Source organism: Petromyzon marinus, chromosome 54 (genome assembly GCF_048934315.1).
Source record: "Petromyzon marinus isolate PM22_M1 ecotype Great Lakes invasive population chromosome 54, UKy_Petmar_22M1.pri1.0, whole genome shotgun sequence".
Classification (NCBI taxonomy): domain Eukaryota; kingdom Metazoa; phylum Chordata; class Hyperoartia; order Petromyzontiformes; family Petromyzontidae; genus Petromyzon; species Petromyzon marinus.
The window spans coordinates 6,692,051-6,714,542 of NC_133720.1; the positions used below are offsets into that span (position 1 = coordinate 6,692,051).

The 22,492-nt window shown below is 49.5% G+C and overlaps 1 protein-coding gene across 3 annotated transcripts in view; it reads left to right on the forward strand.

The window, feature by feature from the left end:
- Positions 1–22,492, forward strand: part of LOC116954274 (forkhead box protein F1-like) — a 74,475-nt gene that overhangs the window by 4,689 nt on the left and 47,294 nt on the right. The window contains exon 2 of one of the 3 annotated variants that reach the window (XM_076052140.1): positions 2,132–2,401. The gene's annotated coding sequence lies outside the window, so the exon portion shown is untranslated. Of the gene's footprint in view, positions 1–1,815; positions 2,402–22,492 lie in introns of those variants that run through there. The other 2 variants (XM_076052141.1, XM_076052138.1) reach the window with 2 other exon arrangements.

The window sequence follows — 22,492 nt, forward strand, 5'->3', positions numbered from 1 at the left end:
AACCGCTGCACCACCGCTCCCCGCACACACGCACACACGCATGCACTTACTCAAATAAACATATATCCAGTAAATAACACAACGATGAAAACAAATCCCCCGTGTAGCCTTTGCGGCGCACGTGACCGGCTCGCCGCCTTTGTATCTCCAGCGCTGACGTTTTTCGCTCAGCACCCCAGGTACTCGTTTCAGGCTGAGTCGAGCCCAGCGTAGAGCCCAGGCGGGACAAGCGATGACTCCTGACAATCGATGTTGGCCGTGGGCCGTCAAACAATATTCACGGCGCGCTGTGGCTTCGGTAAGCGATGCCAACCACTGCCACACCGCCCCACCAACGTAAACAAACATAAGACAAAGATCTCCCGTATAGCCTTAACAGACTGTTGGGGCAAGTGCTGCTAGCGAGTAGCAGCAGCGCTTACGAAGGCCGGCGCGGCACGCGAGGGGAGTGGGTGGCCGGCACCACGCCCGGCCGCCTTTGTCTCCCCCAGTGGCGATGTTTACTACGCACCGCACACCAGGTACTCACTTGAGGCTGAGTCGACCTAGGGGGAGGCCCAGTAGCGGTTCAAGACAATCGTCACCGCCGGTGTTGGTGGCCGTGAGCGGGAATCGAACTCGGGTCGACGGGTTCGGAGCGCGGTGGCGCTAACCACTGCGCCACCGCTCCCCCGAACTTAAGCGTACGCACGCACACACTACAGGCGAACGATCCCTGCCCGTCCTGGATGCGAATAATTAATCGCGTTAGCGGCTAAAGGTAAACAAAAACATATAACGACGATGTTATTCGTGAGATAGTCTCAACGATTATCTGCCTTAAATGAGCTTCGACGCAATGAGTGGTTGAGCATTCTCCCGTGAACAGCCCTGCCGAGCTTGTGGTGGAAATTCCACATTCCTATGGCGGGGAGGGGGTGTCGGGGGGGTATCTCCATAGTACAGTCACTGTTTACTTACACACAATTTAGATACTCACTTTATCGACCCCACAGTAATGATGATGATGGGCCGAGTCAAATACACTCCCTCAACCACCACCACCACCAAAAACAAAGCAAAAGTACGGATGATGAGTATTTTATCGACCCCGGAGGGATGATGATGATGATGGGCCGAGTCAAACCCCCATGCACCCCAAACAGGATTTGACTTCACAACTTTCACTTTAAAAGTCACTCGTTCGACAGCTGAGCCACTCGGCCGGGCCAGGTCAGAAGTTGCCGTTCAGTATTTTAGTTGTTGTTGTTATAATGATTGTCCGCTTGTGACTATAGTCTGACAAAGTGCGTGGTGTGATAGCAAATACAAAAAAAATCTCACGAGTCGACCCGAGGTGGATCACGGTCGGTCGCGGTATTGTCCCCCTCCCCCGCCCGAGTTGATGGTTGATGTCACGCGAGGTCAAATCGCTAGTGGAGGCGACTCGAGTCACTCAACCGCTCACCCACCCAGATCCCTACCCACCTATCCACTCAACCACGCGATCGGCTATCTATCCACTCTCCCACCCAGCAAGCTATCCACCCGACCGTCAACCCACGCACCCCACCACCCAACTACCCATCCACCCAACCGACCACTCGTTCACCTATCCACTCAAACAACCGACCAGCTACCCACCCAGCCAGCCATCCACCCGACCGTCAACCCACGCACCCAACTACCCATCCACCAAAAACAAATCCGCTTCGACCAACAATCCCCCCGTCCACCAACCCCCGCCGCCACCCAACTCTACCTCTTTCACCTCTCCAGCGCACCCACCCAGCCACCCATCATCCATTTAGCGCGCCGTCACCGCCACCCATCTCAACCCCGTGACCACCCATGATCTCTCTCCACACTCCTAACCCCTCCTCTCCTCCTCCCCACGTCTCCCTCCCCTCCCCTCCGCCGCTCACATCCTCTCCCCCCTGCCCCCTGTTCGCGCACAGGCGTCGCGGGGATCAGCCACGGAGGGAGCTGCAGCGGCGAACGCGCGACTGAAGCAGTCGCGTCGGGGTTGTCGAGGTGCTCGAGTTCGACTCCAATTCCTATCTCTCCCTCTCTGCCTCTCTCTCTCTCTCTTTCTCTCTCCCTCTCTGTCTCTCTCTCTCTCTCTCCCTCTCCCGCGCTCGCTCTTCTCCAGATCCTCCCTCCCTCTCTCCCTTCTCCCGGGGAGAGGAGGTTGACTGGACACGAGGAGGAGGCTGAAGAGGAGGAGTGGGAGGAAGGGACATGGGTAGACGTGCGGTGGAAAGTTAAGGAGGAGTTATAACGGCTGTCGTCATCAACAACATCAACAACAGCAACATCGACAAGAACGTCATCATCAACAACATCAACAACAACAACATCAACAACATCATCATCGTCGTCTACGGGCTCTGAAGCACAACCCGCAAGTCGCCTGCCTCGGGTGAGTCCGCGCCTGCGCTGGTTGACGTCTCGGGTCCGGATGTAATGCGTGACGGTGGCGCTGCATTACTACGTAACACAGACACACACACGCAACACACACATAACACACACCACACACACACATAACACACAACACACACCACACACACACAACCCACATAACACAGACACACACACACAACACGCACAAACAACACGCACACTCATACCAGACACACACACAACACACATAACACAGACACACACACACACCACACAGACACATACCACACACAACACGCAAACACAACACGCAGACACAACACACACAACACACACGAAACACACACACACCACACACAACACACACACACAACACACACGAAACACACACACACCACACACAACACACACACAACACGCACACACAACACACACAACACAGACACACACACACACCACACACACAACACAACACAGACACACAACACGCACACATATCACGTACACACCACACACACAACACACCAGACACACACACACAACACAGACACACACCACACCATACAACACAGACACACCACCACACACACACCACAGACACACACATCACACACACAACACAGACACACACCGCACACTACAACACAGACACACACCGCACACACACACCACAGACACACACATCACACACACAACACAGACACACACCTCACACACACAACACAGACACACACCGCACACACTACAACACAGACACACACCGCACACTACAACACAGACACACACCTCACACAACACAGAGACATACCACACACACACTACACAACAGACACACACCACACACAAGACAGACACACAACACACGCACATCACACACAGACAAACACCACACACCACACACAGACAAACACCACACACAACACACACACACCATAGACAACACACGCACATCACACATACCACACACAGACAAACACCACACACACACACCACACACAGACAAACACCACACACACCATAGACAACAGACGCACATCACACACACCACACACAGACAAACACCACACACACACCATAAACAACACACGCACATCACACACAACGCACAGACAAACACCACACTCAACACACACCACACACAGACAAACACCACACACAGACAAACACCACACCACACACAGACCACACACAGATAAACACCACACCACACACAAACACCACACCACACACACACTACACATAGACAAACACCACACCACACACAAACACCACACCACACACACACCACACACAGACAAACACCACACCACACACAAACACCACACACAACACACACCACACACAGACAAACACCACACCACACACAGACAAACACCACACCACACACAAACACCACACCACACACACACCACACACAGACAGACACCACACACATCATAGACAACAGACGCACATCACACACACCACACAGACAAACACCACACCACACACAGACAAACACCACAACACACACACACCACACACAGACAAACGAGCCGCTGTCGGTCACGGGGATGTGGATTTTCGGGGGGGGGGGGGGGCGGGCCGTTTGACCATACTTCACCACGATGGTTGAGTCCAGCTCGTACGGGCTCGGATGGTTGCTTGGTGTATAGCGGAGACGAGAGCACGTCGGAGGCAGGAGGGGGTTCGATAACTTCGGATCGATATCGCCACCGTCGCCGATATTAGCCGGCAACCGGGGGGGAGATTCGAGTTCGTGGTGGCGGTGCGCTAACCACTGCGCCACCGCTCTTACCACCCACACCCCGACAATTAACACACACACACATTGCATATTACAGACAGACACGCACTATAAACACGTTGACACGTGTTGGTTACAACAAAAATCATCCCTGCTCGCCTGCAGAGGCTGTTGGGGGCAAGTGCTGTCAGGTCAACGAGCACCTCCGATTAGCACGGTTGCTTACGTACGGTGCGAAAGAAGTTCAATATACGTACATGTAGCAAAGACCCAGACACCCCCCCCCCCCGTATAGCCTAGAGCAGTTTGTAAGGCAAGTGCTGTTAGCGAGCACCTATGAATTATTTAAGCGTACACACACACGCGCGCCTGTACATATACGCAATATACAAAGACACACAAAGACTGTGTAGACTGTTGGGGCAAGTGCTGTTTGCGAGTAGCACCTACGAAGGCCGGCACGGCACACGATGGAGTCGGTGGGCCAGCACCACGCCCGGCCGCCTTTGTCTCCCCCAGTGGCGATGTTTTACTATACACCGCACCCAGGTACTCATTTGAGGCTTTGGGAAGGTCCAGGACCGGCCCACATACGTTCAATTGCGAACACGCGCGCACGGTACAATGTAATTCCAAGTGTATTATTCTACATATATATACATCCGCTTACTTCATATACCTGTCGCACAAAAGGGGCCGGGATTCAGAGCACGTTTTGGACGAAGACGTTTCGGACAACGGCCCTTATTCACGAACTACGAAGAAGGACCTTCTTCGCCTGTTGCACATTCGACCGCGTGCGCAACGTTGCGCGTTGCTGCAAAAACACCGCGTGGCGCGATCCCCTGCTTATAATCATCAATGTCGCTCGGCACAGTCGCGATCTTTCGAATGGCTTTAGCGTCTCACTCCGTGCCCCCCCCCCTCTCCGTGAATGGGGTTTGGGGGGGCAATTACTCGGTTCACTACTCGGTTCACTACTCGGTTCGCTAATTAAGACGGGGGGGTCTCGTGTTGAACGCCATTCAGAACTCGCGACCGACTCACCGACTCTGAACACGCGAGCGTGGAACCAATGATGCATCGGGTACATTTTTTTTAAACTTAAATTTGGGAATCATTTTTCCCCCCTCCTCACCCTCACCCCCCGATTTACCGACGCGTCCAATAGTGTGGCAGGGCACAGGCTCGGCCACGTTCGTGCGAAATCTTCAACTCGCCAAGCGCCCCCGTCTAGAACGGCATTTGAGAGTCTTGCGGCGAGAGTCAAAAGCCTTCGACCGTGACCCGTCCGTCCGTCTGTCCCCCCGCACATCAGGAGCGGTGTTTGCGCAGCTGTTGGCGCACTGCGCGTTACGACGTCAACACTGGGGAGACAAAGGCGGCCGGGCGGGCGGGCGGTTCTGGGCAAACCACGCGTGCCGCGTCGGACTTCGTAGGTGTTCGCTGACGGCACTTGCCCCAATAGTCTGTCGCAGGCTACACGGGGGAGCTTTGTCTTGGGTTAGTACTGTGCAATCCGTGTTGAGGCACCTATAGTCAGTGCATTGTTAATTTGTGTATGATCAGTTACGCGTTAATATCGTGGCAATTGACTACAACTGTATAGTTTTTAATTCTATATTTTTTACGTGAAACATACACATATGTACATAATGTGAAACTGGGTTTTGTTTTATATATATACTGATGCAGTGGTGCACAAAGCACAATTAGCGCGACATTAAACGTCCCTCAGTTCACAGTGCCCCCAATTAAATATTAACACTATACATCTGTATGTTTAATTAAACGACGTTTCAGCCAATGGCCCTTTCATAGATCTACGTGCTAAGAAGAAGGGACATTTTTGCCGGAAACGTCACCTATCTTTAATATTGATATAAAAATGCAGATAAATGCTATTCGGCCGCGATGTCACATTCCTAGTTTGGGATCACTGTTGTTAAAACAAACACATTTTAACGAACTAATTTCCGTGACAATAAAATATACTTTAATTAAATCGCACGCCATTTAAGGCACGTGTCAAATGTCGGTGCCACGAATAGACAAATATTAATACGCTAAGAAGGAATTAATTACAGTATATATACACACACATATATTTACATGGAATTGTGCAGATGCAAGCGGACCGTTTCGCACGCACCAAATCCGGCCCATCGCCGGCGTTCGTAGCGACGGCGCGCTAACCGCTGCGCCACCGCTCCGCGCCGAGAGCTTACGGCTCGCGACGCGGAGACCAGACGGACGTGACTTGGAGTGACTTCGTGCAGATTTCAGTGATGTTCTCCAAGGGTTAGAGAGAGCTGGCAATCTGGCGTACGGAATATAGACGGGTCTAGGCTTACTCCAGAGATGTTCGAGAAAGGTTAGAGAGAGAGAGAGATGATAAGTTTCCACGAAACATAGCCGAGCCTAGGCTTATTTCAGTGATGTTCTCCAAGGGTTAAAGAGAACTGACAATCTGGCGTACGGAATATAGACGGGTCTAGGCTTACTCTAGAGATGTTCCAGAAGTGTCAGATATCTGAAGTATGGTTAACAGCCCCCACCCACACGGATAATCGACGCGGCGTGGGGCGTGAGACCGACGTTTTAGGCAATTACCTTTTTTTTGCAGATATCACAGTTTTAATTATGGAGATCATTGCTTGTCAAGGGTCAGCAGCTCTCACCAATTACACGTTTTTACAATGAAAGGCAGTGAGCTTAACTTCCAGTAAACGCGTCAATTCAAATATTAGTATTTGTTGGCGATTAGCAATGTCATGTAGACACTTGTAACGCATTAAATCAATTACCAATTCGGTCGCAATGTTTAAACAGACGCGTCGATGCTTTTAGATTTGGAGGGGCCGATGGAAGGGGTTGGTGGAGTGGTCTTGATAACAGCACACCAAAAAAACCTGCACGGCTGTGGCATCGCGAACAGACCCATTATATATACACACATACCTACATGATCATGATCATTAAAAGCATCTTCATCTAAGTCATCATCTTCATCGAAATCATCATGGTTAGTATCATCATTGTCATGAATCATATCATGAGCTCTATCATCATAAGCTGTATCAACTGTATCATCATCAGCTCTAGCTATATGATCATTAGATACGATTCATCTATATATATCATGATCTTAGTTAACATGATCAATGTAATTATTGCTATCATCATCACCTAATTTATCATCAACATCATTGTCATCTAACACTGCCATCATCTTTCGTAGTGAACACAGGCACGTGCCAATGTGCCACATTGAATAAAGCCCGCTATAGACATGCTTACACGATCATCATCATCATTATGGTCACCATCATCATTATGGTCATCATCATCATGGTCATCACCATCGTTATCATAATCATTACCACGATCATGGTCATCATCATCATAGTCATCATCATCATGGTCATCACCATCGTTATCATAATCATCACCACGATCATGGTCCTCATCATCACAATCATATTCATCATCATCATGGTCATCATCATCATGGTCATCATCATCATCGCCATCATCCTCACCATCATCACCATCGCCATTATCACCGCCATCATCATCACCATCATCATCGCCATCGCCATCATCACCATCATCATCGTCTCTTAAGCACTTACAACAACACCCCTCTCTCTCTCTCTCTCTCAATTCACTCGACGCGTTCGCGTCACTTCTTTATTGCCCCTTCACTCGTGCTGATTGTTGCCGACCGCTTCACGTTTTGGACATCGGGGTGGGGGGGGTGGGGGTTGGGGGGATGGGGTTTGCGCAGTAAATCGCGATTGCATCTTTAGTTATATACACACACATGTTTATCCACTGCTAGATGAAAACCTCAGCCCCCCTCCCCCTCCCCGCCTTCTCCACAGACCGTGAGCCATCGCCACCCGTCGAAATTAATCACGGGGCACAGATAAAGATCCCCTCCCACCCTACAGCCGTCAGCAGATTGTTGGGGCAAGTGCTGTGAGCGAGCAGCAGCGGCAGCAGCAGCACCTATGAAGGCCACACGCACACACAAAAGATAAAGATCACCCTGGTAGCCTTAACAGACTGTAGGGGCAAGTGCTGTGAGCGAGAAGCAGCAGCACCTATGAAGGCCACACGCACACACAAAAACAAAGATCCCCCCGTGTAGCCTTAACAGACTGTAGGGGCAAGTGCTGTTAGCGAGCACCTATAAAGGCCGGCACGGCACACGAGGGGGTGGGTGGCCAGCACCACGCCCGGCCGCCTTTGTCTCCCTAGTGGCGATGTTTACACATCGCACCAGGTACTCATTTGAGGCTGAGTCGACCTGGGGAGGCCCAGGACCGGTTCAGATAATCGTCACTGGGTGTTTGCCGTGAGCGGGAATCGAACCAGGGTCGCCAGATTCGTAGCGCAGCGTAGCGCTAACTGCTACACTACCGCTCCCCACGCACACACACACACACGCACACACACACACACACGCACACACGCACACGCGCACACACGCACGCGCACACACACACGCGCACACACACACGCACACACACACACATGCACACACGCGCACACACGCACACACACACACACGCACACACGCACGCGCACACACACACGCACACACACACGCGCACACACACGCGCACACACGCACGCACACACACACACGCACACACACACGCGCACACACGCACGCACACACACACACGCACGCACGCACACATACGCACACACACACACGCACACACACACACGCCTCTTAATGCGTGCCGACTCGCACGAGGCTCTCGAGGTTCAGCGCGCACTGAACCAGGAGTCCGCTGTTACCGAACGCGTTCAATCACGGGAAGCTCGTAGGGGAGCGGTGGCGCAGTGGTTAGCGCTGCGGTGACGATTATCTGAGTATCTGGTGCGGTGTGCAACAACAAAAAACATCGCCGTGGTGCTGGTAACCTGGGTTCGATTCCCGCTCGTGACCACCACCACCACCACCATCAGCGGTGACGAGTATCTGAATACCGGTCCTGCATGTCCTCCTTCCCCCCTTTCCCCCCCAAGTTGACAGCCTTAAAAAATAAAAATCACCATTTGGGGAGACAAAGGCGGCCGGGCGTAGTGTTGTCCCACCACTCCCGTCGTGTCCCCACACCTCACGCTCGGCCTACGTACGGTGCGAGAGAAGTTCAACGCGCGTACGCACGTGACCCACCTTCATAGGTGCTGCCCGCGACTCGCGAACGGCACGTGACCCAACCTGCAAGTCGAGTGGCTCTGCAGGGCGCTGTTGGGTTGCTGCTCTTCGTCTTTGTCTAAGTCGAGTCGGACATCGTGAAGTTCCACGTCTTTGTCTAACTCGAGTCGGACATCGTGAAGTTCCACGTGTTTGTCTAAGTCGAGTCGGGCGTCGTGAAGTTCTACGTCTTTGTCTAAGTCCAGTCGGGCATCGTGAAGTTCCACGTCTTTGTCTAAGTCGAGTCGGGCATCGTGAAGTTCTACGTCTTTGTCTAAGTCGAATCGGGCATCGTGAAGTTCTACGTCTTTGTCTAAGTCGAATCGGGCATCGTGAAGTTCTACGTATTTGTCTAAGTCGAATCGGGCATCGTGAAGTTCTACGTCTTTGTCTAAGTCGAATCGGGCATCGTGAAGTTCTACGTCTTTGTCTAAGTCGAGTCGGGCGTCGTGAAGTTCTACGTCTTTGTCTAAGTCGAGTCGGGAATCGTGAAGTTCTAAGTCTTTGTCTAAGTCGAGTCGGACATCGTGAAGTTCCACGTCTTTGTCTAACTCGAATCGGGCATCGTGAAGTTCTACGTCGAGGACATCTTGCGCGTGACAATAATTCGCAACTCGCCCACTCCAGAGGCGATTCCTGCAGGTAACCATTTCGCACCCCCCCGGTTTACAGCCCTGCAGAGACAATTCCACATTCTTATGGCCGGGAGGAGGAGATGGAGGGAGGTAGTCTCTACAGGACAACCGCTGCTGACTTTCCCGCACAAAGTGGTACTGAGTTTTTATCGACCCGCAAAGACGATGATGATGGGCTGTGTCGAGACCCCTATCACCGAGTACTGCGTAGGAAATGTTCTGGAGTGGCATGGATTGTAGCGTCGGCGTGGTGTCTCGGGAGGGGCGGGGTGGTGGAGGATGGGGAGGGGGGGTCATCTAGCAGTGGATAAACCATGCCTCGCGTTGACGCTTTCAAATCCGGGCGATTCACATTGAAGACACCGTTCGACATTAAAATGAACAAAGCACCTCTCGGCTCGATTAGGAGTACCCGTGTCACGGCTCGCTCCGATCGACGCGGTCTCGGCACGATGTCCGACGTTTCGGTCCACGAAACGTCTGTAGGGAGCTCCTTCCATAAGGATGTCGAGAGTTGCTTGTTGTTGTGCTACTACACCGCGTCTCTCACGATCGCGGCGCAGTCCGCAAGCCCGTTCCACGCAGAGGCGGAGCACGCGGAATCGGTTGCCTCATACACAGCGAGCTCTGTCGTCCTCCACACACATTGAGATGTTCTGGGCCCAAACAGTTCCCTGCAGGGTGGGCTGGTAGGACAAGTCTCTGCGCTGTCTATTGCTGATTTTACACCCAACAGCACGAGATTTCACTTCGTTAAAGTATTGAAAGGGGACGGACGGACGCATTAATCTATTGCAGGCTGGTACACTCAGTTTACAACTTCGTTCCTACCAGTATAATGACGATTTAGTATGCGTGCGGGAGGAGACCCCGCGCGCGCGCGTGCATGCGAGGGGGAAACACTCTATCCCCGTGCAAAAGAGACGAGCGGGACGGTCACATGGTCTCCTTCATACGCCTGCCTCTCTGCGTGAGCGGTCTTCTTTGCGCAAGCCATCGGAGCGCGTCATTTCAGCAGCAATCGGTTCCGTCGCTGCTGAGACGAATCAGTTTGATGCAGCGGCAGCAGCGGCTGCTGTTGCTGCTCATGCTGAGTTCGCAGTGGTACACAAGATCAGCCAACACAACAACAACTGCAAACTCGACACGTCCCGTGTCAATATCAACACTCTGTGTGTGTGTGTGGCCTTCAAAAGTAATAATTTATAATAGGCGACGTTTCGGGCAATAGCCCTTCTCAAGTGCTGTGATGAATGAGCCGTTGCCCAGCGACGTTTCAGGAAATGACCCTTCTCGAGTGACGAATGAGCCGTTGCCCAAACGACGTTTCGGGGCAATGGTCCTTCTGGAGTGCTTTGAAGAAGAGCCGTTGCCCAAACGACGTTTCGGGCAATAGCCCTTCTCAAGTGCTTTGAAGAAGAGCCGTTACCCAGCGACGTTTCGGGGCCACGACCTTCTCGGGCGCTGCGAAGAATGGGGCCATTGCCCAGCGGCGTCACCGATTATACAAAAACATGTGTAGAAGAAGACGTATAAGAAGACGAAGAAGAAGAAGAAGAAGACGAAGAAGAAGACGAAGAAGAAGAAGAAGAAAAAGAAGAGGAAGACGAAGAAGAAGAAAAAGAAGAAGAAGACGAAGAAGAAGAAGAGGAGGAAGACGAAGAAGACGAAGAAGAGGAGGAAGAAGAAGACGAAGACGACGAAGAAGAGGAAGAAGAAGAGGAAGACGAAGAAGACGAAGAAGAAGAGGAGGAAGACGACGAAGAAGACGAAGAAGAGGAAGAAGACGATGAAGAAGACGAAGAAGAAGAAGAAGAGGAGGAAGACGAAGAAGAAGACGAAGAAGAAGAAGAAGAGGAGGAGGAAGACGAAGAAGACGAAGAAGAAGAAGACGAAGAATAAGAAGAAGAAGACGAAGAAGAAGAGGAAGAGGAAGAAGAAGAAGAGGAAGAAGAAGAAGAAGACGAAGAAGAAGTAATCTCTCCTCTCTAAGACATTATTATTGCCTCCCGTGGAGCCCGAGATTTACAACTCCGCTGGGAGACGACGACGACGAGGAGGGTGGTGGTGGTGTTGTTGGTGGTGGTGGGGGGAGGGTGAGAGAGCTCAGCCGCTCGGCGTCGCGTCGCTAATCCCCGACACTCAGCTGCCGTGGGGTGGCGCGCAGGGAGAACGCCGCGCCGCTCGCCTCGAGACGCCCGCGCCCCTGGCGCGACGGAGTCTGCGAGCGGGGGGAAGGGGAAGGGGTTCGCTGCCTCTCGTGGCACTGGAGGAGGATTCGTGCCCGCGCGCCACGTGGAGCGCGGGGTAGCTTCCCACCGCGCGTTGCACTCAGTGTGTGTGTCCCCCTTCGCTTTAGTTGCGTCGATTGCGTGTCGTAGCTAGGGTCTCATCCATCGTGTATCATAGCTAGGGTCTCATCCATCGTGTATCATAGCTAGCGTCTCATAGATTGTGTATCATAGCTAGGGTCTCGTAGATTGTGTATCATAGCTAGAGTCTCATAGATTGTGTATCATGGCTAGAGTCTCATAGATTGTGTATCATAGCTAGAGTCTCATAGATTGTGTATCATAGCTAGAGTCTCATAGATTGTGTATCATAGCTAGAGTCTCATAGATTGTGTATCATAGCTAGAGTCTTGAGTCTCATAGATTGTGTATCATAGCTAGGGTCTCATAGATTGTGTATCATAGCTAGAGTCTCATAGATTGAGTCTCATAGATTGTGTATCATAAATTGAGTCTCATATATTGTGTATCATCGCTATCGTCTCATCGATTGTATATGATAGATGGAGTGGCGTAGCTCGAATCTCATAGATTGGGTTAGCACAGATTGTAGATCGTAGATTGAGTCTCAAAGCTTGAGTCATGAGTCTCATAGAGTTGTATATCATAGCTGGAGTCGCATAGCTTGAGTTGTACCACGATCTATCTACTGCTGGATGAGGTACCTCCTCTCCACGTCGTGTACCCGTCGTGCCAGACTCGTTTGACCATACTTCATCACCCCGGTTCGTCGCTGCGGGTTGGCAAAAAGCAGTGGGAGGGAGGGAGGGAGCCGCGTTCAGGCAATTCACGGCCACTGATGTTGCCCGCGATCGGTGAAATCGAGCTCGGGGTTGCCTCGACTCGTTGCGCCAGCGCTCTAGCCCGGCCACACCACCACCCACGGCCACACCACCACCACCCCCGACCCACACCACCACCACCACCACCACCACCCCCGACCACACCACCACCACCCTCGGCCACACCACCACCACCCTCGGCCACACCACCACCACCATCCTCGGCCACACCACCACCACCACTCCCGGCCCACACCACCACCCTCGGCCACACCACCACCACCCTCGGCCACACCACCACCACCCTCGGCCACACCACCACCACCCGCGGCCACACCACCAACACCACCACTCTCGGCCCACACCACCACCCCGGGCCACACCACCACCACCACCACTCCCGGCCCACACCACCACCCCCGGCCACACCACCACCACTCCCGGCCCACACCACCACCCCCGGCCACACCACCACCACCACCCCCGGCCCGCTCATCTTTGTCCACCAAACTCGCGTTGGGAGCGGTGGTGCAGCGGTCAGCGCCCCGACGCTGACCGCTGAAACCTCCCACCCCCCCCCCCCCCCGGCAACTCGACTTCGATTCCCGCTCGCGGCCACCAACGGCGGTGACGGTTCACTCGAACCGGTGCTGGGCCTCCCCTAGGTCGACTCAGCCTCAATTGAGTTACCTGGTGCGGTGCGTGGTAAACATCGCCGCTCGGGAGACAAAGGCGGCCGGGCGGGGTTGCTGGCCACCCACTCCCTCGTGTGCTCTTTCGGTCTTCATAGGCGCTATTCGCTAACAGCACTTGCCCCAACAGTCTGTTAAGGCTACACGGGGGATCTTTGTCTTTGTTGTGCGCCTATAGGTTTGGGGTGTAGTGAACCGACTGTGGGCTGCGCCCCTTCAACGGGGGAGGGACAGCAGCCCCTGAACTCATTGCCGTCAGCATGGACAGAATAGTCTGTGGGTAATGTTAGTCTATGTTAGTATATGGGCAATGTTAGTCTATGTTAGTCTATGGGCAATGTTAGTCTGTGGGTAATGTTAGTCTATGGGCAATGTTAGTCTATGGGTAATGTAAGTCTATGGGTAATGTTAGTCTATGGGTAATGTTAGTCTATGTTAGTCTATGGGTAATGTTAGTCTGTGGGTAATGTTAGTCTATGGGCAATGTTAGTCTATGGGTAATGTTAGTCTATGGGTAATGTAAGTCTATGGGTAATGTGAGTCTGGGTAATGTTAGTCTATGGGTAATGTTAGTCTATGGGTAATGTTAGTCTGGGTAATGTTAGTCTATGTTAGTCTATGGGTAATGTTAGTCTATGTTAGTCTATGGGTAATGTTAGTCTATGGGTAATGTTAGTCTATGGGTAATGTTAGTCTATGGGTAATGTTAGTCTATGGGTAATGTTAGTCTATGTTAGTCTATGGGTAATGTTAGTCTATGGGCAATGTTAGTCTATGGGTAATGTTAGTCTATGGGTAATGTTAGTCTATGGGTAATGTTAGTCTATGGGTAATGTTAGTCTATGGGTAATGTAAGTCTATGGGTAATGTTAGTCTATGGGTAATGTTAGTCTATGGGTAATGTTAGTCTATGGGTGATGTTAGTCTATGGGTAATGTCAGTCTATGGGCAATGTCAGTCTATGTTAGTATATGGGTAATGTTAGTCTATGGGTAATGTTAGTCTGCGGGCAATGTTAGTCTATGTTAGTATATGGGTAATGTTAGTCTATGGGCAATGTTAGTCTATGGGCAATGTTAGTATATGGGTAATGTTAGTATATGGGCAATGTTAGTCTATGGGCAATGTTAGTATATGGGCAATGTTAGTCTATGGGCAATGTTAGTATATGGGCAATGTTAGTCTATGGGCAATGTTAGTCTATGGGCAATGTTAGTATATGGGCAATGTTAGTCTATGGGCAATGTTAGTCTATGGGCAATGTTAGTCTATGGGTAATGTTAGTATATGAGCAATGTTAGTCTATGGGCAATGTTAGTATATGGGCAATGTTAGTCTATGGGCAATGTTAGTCTACGGGCAATGTTAATCTATGGGCAATGTGTGTATATGGGCAATGCTAGTTTATGGGCAATGTTAGTATATGGGCAATGTTAGTCTATGTTAGTCTATGGGCAATGTTAGTCTATGGGAAATGTTAGTCTATGTTAGTCTATGGGCAATTTTAGTCTATGGGCAATGTTAGTCTATGGGCAATGTTAGTCTACGGGCAATGTTAGTATATCGACAATGTTAGTCTACGGGCAATGTTAGTCTATGGGCAATGTTAGTCTACGGGCAATGTTAGTCTATGGACAATGTTAGTCTATAGGCAATGTTAATAAATGTGCCATGTTAGTCTATGGGCAATGTTAGTCTATGGGCAATGTTAGTCTATGGGCAATGTTTGTATATGGGCAATGTTAGTCTATGGGCAATGTTAGTATATGGGCAATGTTAATCTATGTTAGTCTATGGGCAATGTAAGTCTATGGGCAATGTTAGTCTATGGGCAATGTTAGTCTATGGGCAATGTTAGTATATGGGCAATGTTAGTCTATGGGCAATGTTAGTCTATGGGCAATGTTAGTATATAGGCAATGTTAGTCTATGGGCAATGTTAGTCTATGGGCAATGTTAGTCTATGGGCAATGTTAGTCTATGGGCAATGTTAGTCTATGGGCAATGTTAGTCTATGGGCAATGTTAGTCTATGGGCAATGTTAGTATATGGGCAATGTTAGTCTATGGGCAATGTTAGTCTATGGGCAATGTTAGTCTATGGGTAATGTTAGTATATGAGCAATGTTAGTCTATGGGCAATGTTAGTATATGGGCAATGTTAGTCTATGGGCAATGTTAGTCTACGGGCAATGTTAATCTATGGGCAATGTGTGTATATGGGCAATGCTAGTTTATAGGCAATGTTAGTATATGGGCAATGTTAGTCTATGTTAGTCTATGGGCAATGTTAGTCTATGGGAAATGTTAGTCTATGTTAGTCTATGGGCAATTTTAGTCTATGGGCAATGTTAGTCTATGGGCAATGTTAGTCTACGGGCAATGTTAGTCTATGGACAATGTTAGTCTATAGGCAATGTTAATAAATGTGCCATGTTAGTCTATGGGCAATGTTAGTCTATGGGCAATGTTAGTCTATGGGCAATGTTTGTATATGGGCAATGTTAGTATATGGGCAATGTTAGTATATGGGCAATGTTAGTCTATGTTAGTCTATGGGCAATGTTAGTCTATGGGCAATGTTAGTCTATGGGCAATGTTAGTCTACGGGCAATGCTAGTCTATGGGCAATGTTAGTCTATGGGCAATGTTAGTCTATGGGCAATGTTAGTCTATGGGCAATGTTAGTCTACGGGCAATGCTAGTCTATGGGCAATGTTAGTCTATGGGCAATGTTAGTCTATGGGCAATGTTAGTCTACGGGCAATGTTAGTCTATGGACAATGTTAGCCTATAGGCAATGTTAATAAATGTGCCATGTTAGTCTATGGGCAATGTTAGTCTATGGGCAATGTTAGTCTATGGGCAATGTAAGCCAATGGACCCGCACAGTAAACCCATTGTGGCCCGCGCGCTCCTCCCACGCGCTCGGAGCAGGAACAGCGGAACGCGACGCCAATCCTCTCTCGCTCTCTGCTGCAGCCCTCTCGCCGTGGTCAGCAGCAGCTGCAGCAGCAGCAGGGGGACCGCCACATTGGGGCATCGAGCTGCTGCTGCTGCTGTCAGGACATGCGTGGGAACAGAGCTTCATAGCTCACCGGATTTCCTCCGGCGTAAAAAAAACATTCTGATTGCGCCATCCAGCGCGCGCGGGATTTGAAGGGTCAATGTTTGCCGAGATCAGCGTGGAGTTTTCTTCACGTTAACAGAAACGCACAACGCGCCTGCATACTCACTCGACTGTTATTTACACACACGCGCGTGTGTGTGTGCGCATATGTATATAATATGTTATATATTTAAATAGTTTATTTTACATTTTTTTTAACTTGTTCCATTACGAAATCGCTTTTAGTTATTCATTTTAGCCAATACACAATGGAGCTCTTTCCATCACGAATGTGGCTTTTACACGTGAGTCGGACCTGCTACTAACGTTCAAACGTCGGTTCGAGTGATGGGTTAAGGGCACAGCACGAGGAACCATGATCACCATCGCAATGATGATGTATCATCGTCATCACACACACACACACAGACGGTGACACGGACAAACACGCACACACACAGAGACGCACCAAGATTCACCAGCGAAAGACAAAGATCCCCCGTATGGCCTGAATAGACTGTTGGGGCAAGTGGCTTTGGCGAGTAGCACCTGTGGCACACGAGGGGGTCGTGTAGCAGACCCCACGACCGGCAGCCTTTGTCTCCCCAGTGGTGATGTTGTTGTTGTTGTTATACACCGCACCGGGTTACTCGTTTGAGGCCGAGTCGACCTAGGGGCAGGAGGCCCAGGACCGAGTCACGGGTGTTGGTGGTCGTGAGAGGGAATCGACCTCGGATGCAATAATAAAAACCTCACTGAACGCCGCTGTTGCTACAATAATACTCGTTATCAAATGACCACTACCACCCACCACGACCACCCACTACAACCACCCCAAAAGACAAAGATCCCCCGTATAGCCTTAACAGACTGTTGGGGCAAGTGCTCTTAACGAGCACCTATGAAGACCGGCACGGCACACGAGGGGGTCGGTGGCCAACACCCCGCCCGGCCGCCTTTGTCTCCCCAGTGGCGATGTTTTACAAACCTGCTCACCGGGTACTCATTTGAGGCCGAGTCGACCTAGGGGGAGGTCCCAGGACCGGTTCAGAAAATCGTCGCAACCGAGTGCTGGTGGCCGTGAGCGGGAAACGAACTCGGGTCGCCGGGTTCGTAGCGCGGCGTAGCGCTAACCGCTGCACCACCGCTCCCCACCACCACCGCCACCACTGCACCCGTTCGTCGCTCCACCTTCGCTAATGATTATATCGCAACATCATCTCACGGTCAAACAAGGGCGACCCCTACTCTGCCAACGAACCGCCGTTGATTCTAACGAGCGCGGTCAAATACTGCAACTTTTGAACGCCCTTGGCGGATTAGCACGTGGTCGGGATTTCGGAACCAAAATCGTCCGTGATGTAGAGGATTATTTTTTTGGTTTGTTTGGGGAGAGAGGGCGGAGGGGGTGAGATCGCGCAAGATATAAACGCGTCTTTTATCGACACATTCAACGGCGAGTTTTATATTTTCGTTTAAACGACGCATTGATATTTACGCGATCTGACCCCTTCCCCCCGTCCGCCCCCACCCCCCCCCTATATTACGGCCGTTAGAGTGCACATGTTCTTATTGGTAGGCGCAAAGATAATGTCAGAGATCGATCTGTAAGCCGCTGCCACCATGATCGTTCGAGCGACCTAGGAACTTCATTACGAGAGAGACCCTTACCACCCACAACAACCACCACCACAACCATCACCAACCAGAACCACCACCACAACCACCACCGCCAACCCAGCGTCTGGACTCGTTTGCGAGAGTTCTCATCTTACAGGAGCAGCAGCAGCAGCAGGAGGAGGAGTAGGCAAACGTTACGAAGCGAAGAGAAATCGGCGCAAAACAACTACTGGGGTGGCACACGCACGTGTGTGTACTGTGTGTGTACTATTAGTGTACTGTGTGTGTACTATTAGTGTACTGTGTGTGTGTGTACTGTGTGTGTGTACTGTGTGTGTACTATTAGTGTACTGTGTGTGTACTGTGTGTGTACTGTGTGTGTGTACTGTGTGTGTGTACTGTGTGTACTATTAGTGTACTGTGTGTGTACTGTGTGTGTACTGTGTGTGTACTATTAGTGTACTGTGTGTGTGTACTGTGTGTGTACTGTGTGTGTACTATTAGTGTACTGTCTGTGTACTGTGTGTGTACTATTAGTGTACTGTGTGTGTACTATTAGTGTACTGTGTGTGTACTGTGTGTGTACTATTAGTGTACTGTGTGTGTACTGTGTGTGTACTGTGTGTACTGTGTGTACTATTAGTGTACTGTGTGTGTACTGTGTGTGCACTGTGTGTGTACTATTAGTGTACTGTGTGTGTACTGTGTGTACTGTGTGTGTACTATTAGTGTACTGTGTGTGTGTACTGTGTCTGTACTGTGTGTGTATTATTAGTGTACTGTGTGTGTGTACTGTGTGTGTACTGTGTGTGTACTATTAGTGTACTGTGTGTGTACTATTAGTGTACTGTGTGTGTGTACTGTGTGTGTACTGTGTGTGTGTACTGTGTGTACTGTGTGTACTGTGTGTGTGTACTGTGTGTGTACTATTAGTGTACTGTGTGTACTGTGTGTGTGTGTACTGCGTGTGTACTGTGTGTACTATTAGTGTACTGTGTGTGTACTGTGTGTGTGTACTGTGTGTGTACTGTGTGTACTATTAGTGTACTGTGTGTGTGTACTGTGTGTGTACTGTGTGTGTACTGTGTGTACTATTAGTGTACTGTGTGTGTACTGTGTGTGTACTATTAGTGTTTGTGTGTACTGTGTGTGTACTGTGTGTGTGTGTACTGTGTGTGTACTGTGTGTGTACTATTAGTGTACTGTGTGTGTGTGTACTGTGTGAGTACTGTGTGTGTACTATTAGTGTACTGTGTGTGTACTGTGTGTGTACTGTGTGTACTGTGTGTACTATTAGTGTACTGTGTGTGTACTGTGTGTGTACTGTGTGTACTGTGTGTGTACTGTGTGTACTATTAGTGTACTGTGTGTGTAATGTGTGTGTACTGTGTGTACTATTAGTGTTTGTATGTACTGTGTGTGTGTAATGTGTGTATACTGTGTGTATACTGTGTGTGTACTATTAGTGTACTGTGTGTGTACTGTGTATGTACTATGTGTGTACTGTGTGTGTATTATTAGTGTACTGTGTGAGTACTGTGTGTGTGTACTGTGTGTGTACTATTAGTGTACTGTGTGTGTACTGTGTGTACTATTAGTGTACTGTGTGTGTACTGTGTATACTGTTAGTGTACTGTGTAGGTGTACTGTGTGTGTACTATTAGTCTACTGTGTGTGTACTGTGTGTGTACTGTGTGTATACTATTAGTGAACTGTGTGTACTATGAGTGTACTGTGTGGGTACTGTGTGTGTACTATTAGTGTACTGTGTGTGTACTATTAGTGTACTGTGTGTACTGTGTAGGTGTACTGTGTGTGTACTGTGTATATGTACTTTGTGTGTGTACTGTGTGCGTACTATTAGTGTACTGTGTGCGTGCTATGAGTGTACTGTGTGTGTCCTGTGTAGGTGTACTGTGTGTGCTATTAGTGTACTGTGTGTACTGTTAGTGTACTGTGTGCGTACTATGTGTGTACTGTGTGTGTACTATTAGTGTACTGTGTGTGTACTGTGTATGTGTACTGTGTGTACTATTAGTGTACTGTGTGTACTATTAGTGTACTGTGTGTACTATTAGTGTACTGTGTGTGTACTGTGTGTGTACTATTAGTGTACTGTGTGTGTACTATGTGTACTATGAGTGTACTGTGTGTGTATACTGTTAGTGTACTATGTAGGTGTACTGTGTGTACTATTAGTGTACTGTGTGTGTACTATTAGTATACTGTGTGTGTACTGTTAGTGTACTGTGTAGGTGTACTGTGCGTACTATTAGTGTACTGTGTGTGTACTATTAGTATACTGTGTGTGTACTATTAGTGCACTGTGTGTGTGTACTGTGTGTGTACTATTAGTGTACTGTGTGTGTACTATGAGTCTACTGTGTGTGTACTATTAGTGTACTGTGTGTACTATTAGTGTACTGTGTATGTGTACTGTGTGTACTGTGTTTACTGTTATGTGTACCATGTGTGTACTGTGTGCGTACTGGGTCACCAGAATGACGAAATCGAGGAGCGTCAGATCATTTCACGAATACAAATCGCAGCAGTTTCAAGACAATTAATTCCCTGTGACGTTCGCGAGCCCGGCTCGGTCACGTTATTTTCCAGACTGATCATCACGACGATTACATCATTATTAAGTTACGAGCACCACAAATCATACGTATATATATACACACACACATCATGGTGCCTAAATACTGCTAATGTGCCTACTGCAGGCGAACGTGTACGAATGTCGAATGTAGGGTAACGAAATGCGTACGCACGGTGACCCGATACCACCTTGAGATTCGTTAACATCGCTGTGTGATCTTAGGAGTATGTGTCTAGCTAATATCCATAACAAGGGGGGGGGGAGTTTGGAATTTAGATCGCGTAAATGTAAATGCGTCGTTAAACCCGCCACTACGTGTTAAACTGATTTATGTAATAGGCGACGTTTCGGGGAACGGTCCTTCACAGCACATCCATCATCGTCATCATTGATGATATATATTTTTTTTAAACCGCGAAACACAACGACAAAGATCCCCCGCGTAGCCTTTAACAGACTGTTGGGGCAAGTGCTGTAAGTTGTGAGCAGCACCTATGAAGGTCAGAACGATACACGAGGGGGTGGGTGGCCAGCACCACGCCCGACCGCCTTTGTCTCCCCTAGTGGTGATGTTTCACACACCACACCAGGTACTCTGAAAAAGACAAAGATCCCCCGTATAGCCTTAAGAGACTGTTGGGGCAAGTGCTGTTAGCGAGAAGCACCTATGAAGGCCGAAACAGCACACACACACACGCGCTTGTAAACATATCAGAAGCCGAAAGTACACGCGTGTATTATATACATGTCATATATGATGCATCGTGTGCATGCATCATAAAGTATTGTACGTATCGTACATGATATATCATTTACATGAACCATATACATACAATTGATGATGTATCGTGTTCATGAATCATAAACCTATATGTGATATATCGTGTAACTGTATGATGTACATATCCTATACGATGTGTCGTGTATGTGTATCATAGGGGGCGTCCATAAATGACGTCACGCGATTTTGGACGATTTTTGACCCCCCCCCCCTCGTCACACGGCGTCACAAAAAGTCAGACCCCCCTAAAATGACGTCACAAAGCTCTGCCCCCCCCCCCCCACAAAAAAATAAAACATGCTTCAAATCGCTTTAAACTATTGTCATTGTAGTGCGTATTTAATGTAGCGCTGCACTCTGATGTTGTAAGAGAAAACATTTATTAAAAAGTCTATTTAATTAAGTTAGAACGTGTTGTCTATATTTATTTAAAGTTGCGCATCTTGATGTGACGTCACATTTCTCACCCCCCCCCCCCTCGTCACACATCGTCACAAATGTCTGACCCCCCCCCCCCGCCCTAGGTGCGTGACGTCATTTATGGACGGCCCCATATGCATATCGTATACGATGTATCGTGTGCGTATCATCGACACGCCGTATATTCCGTATCGCGGTTTTGTACGCGCGC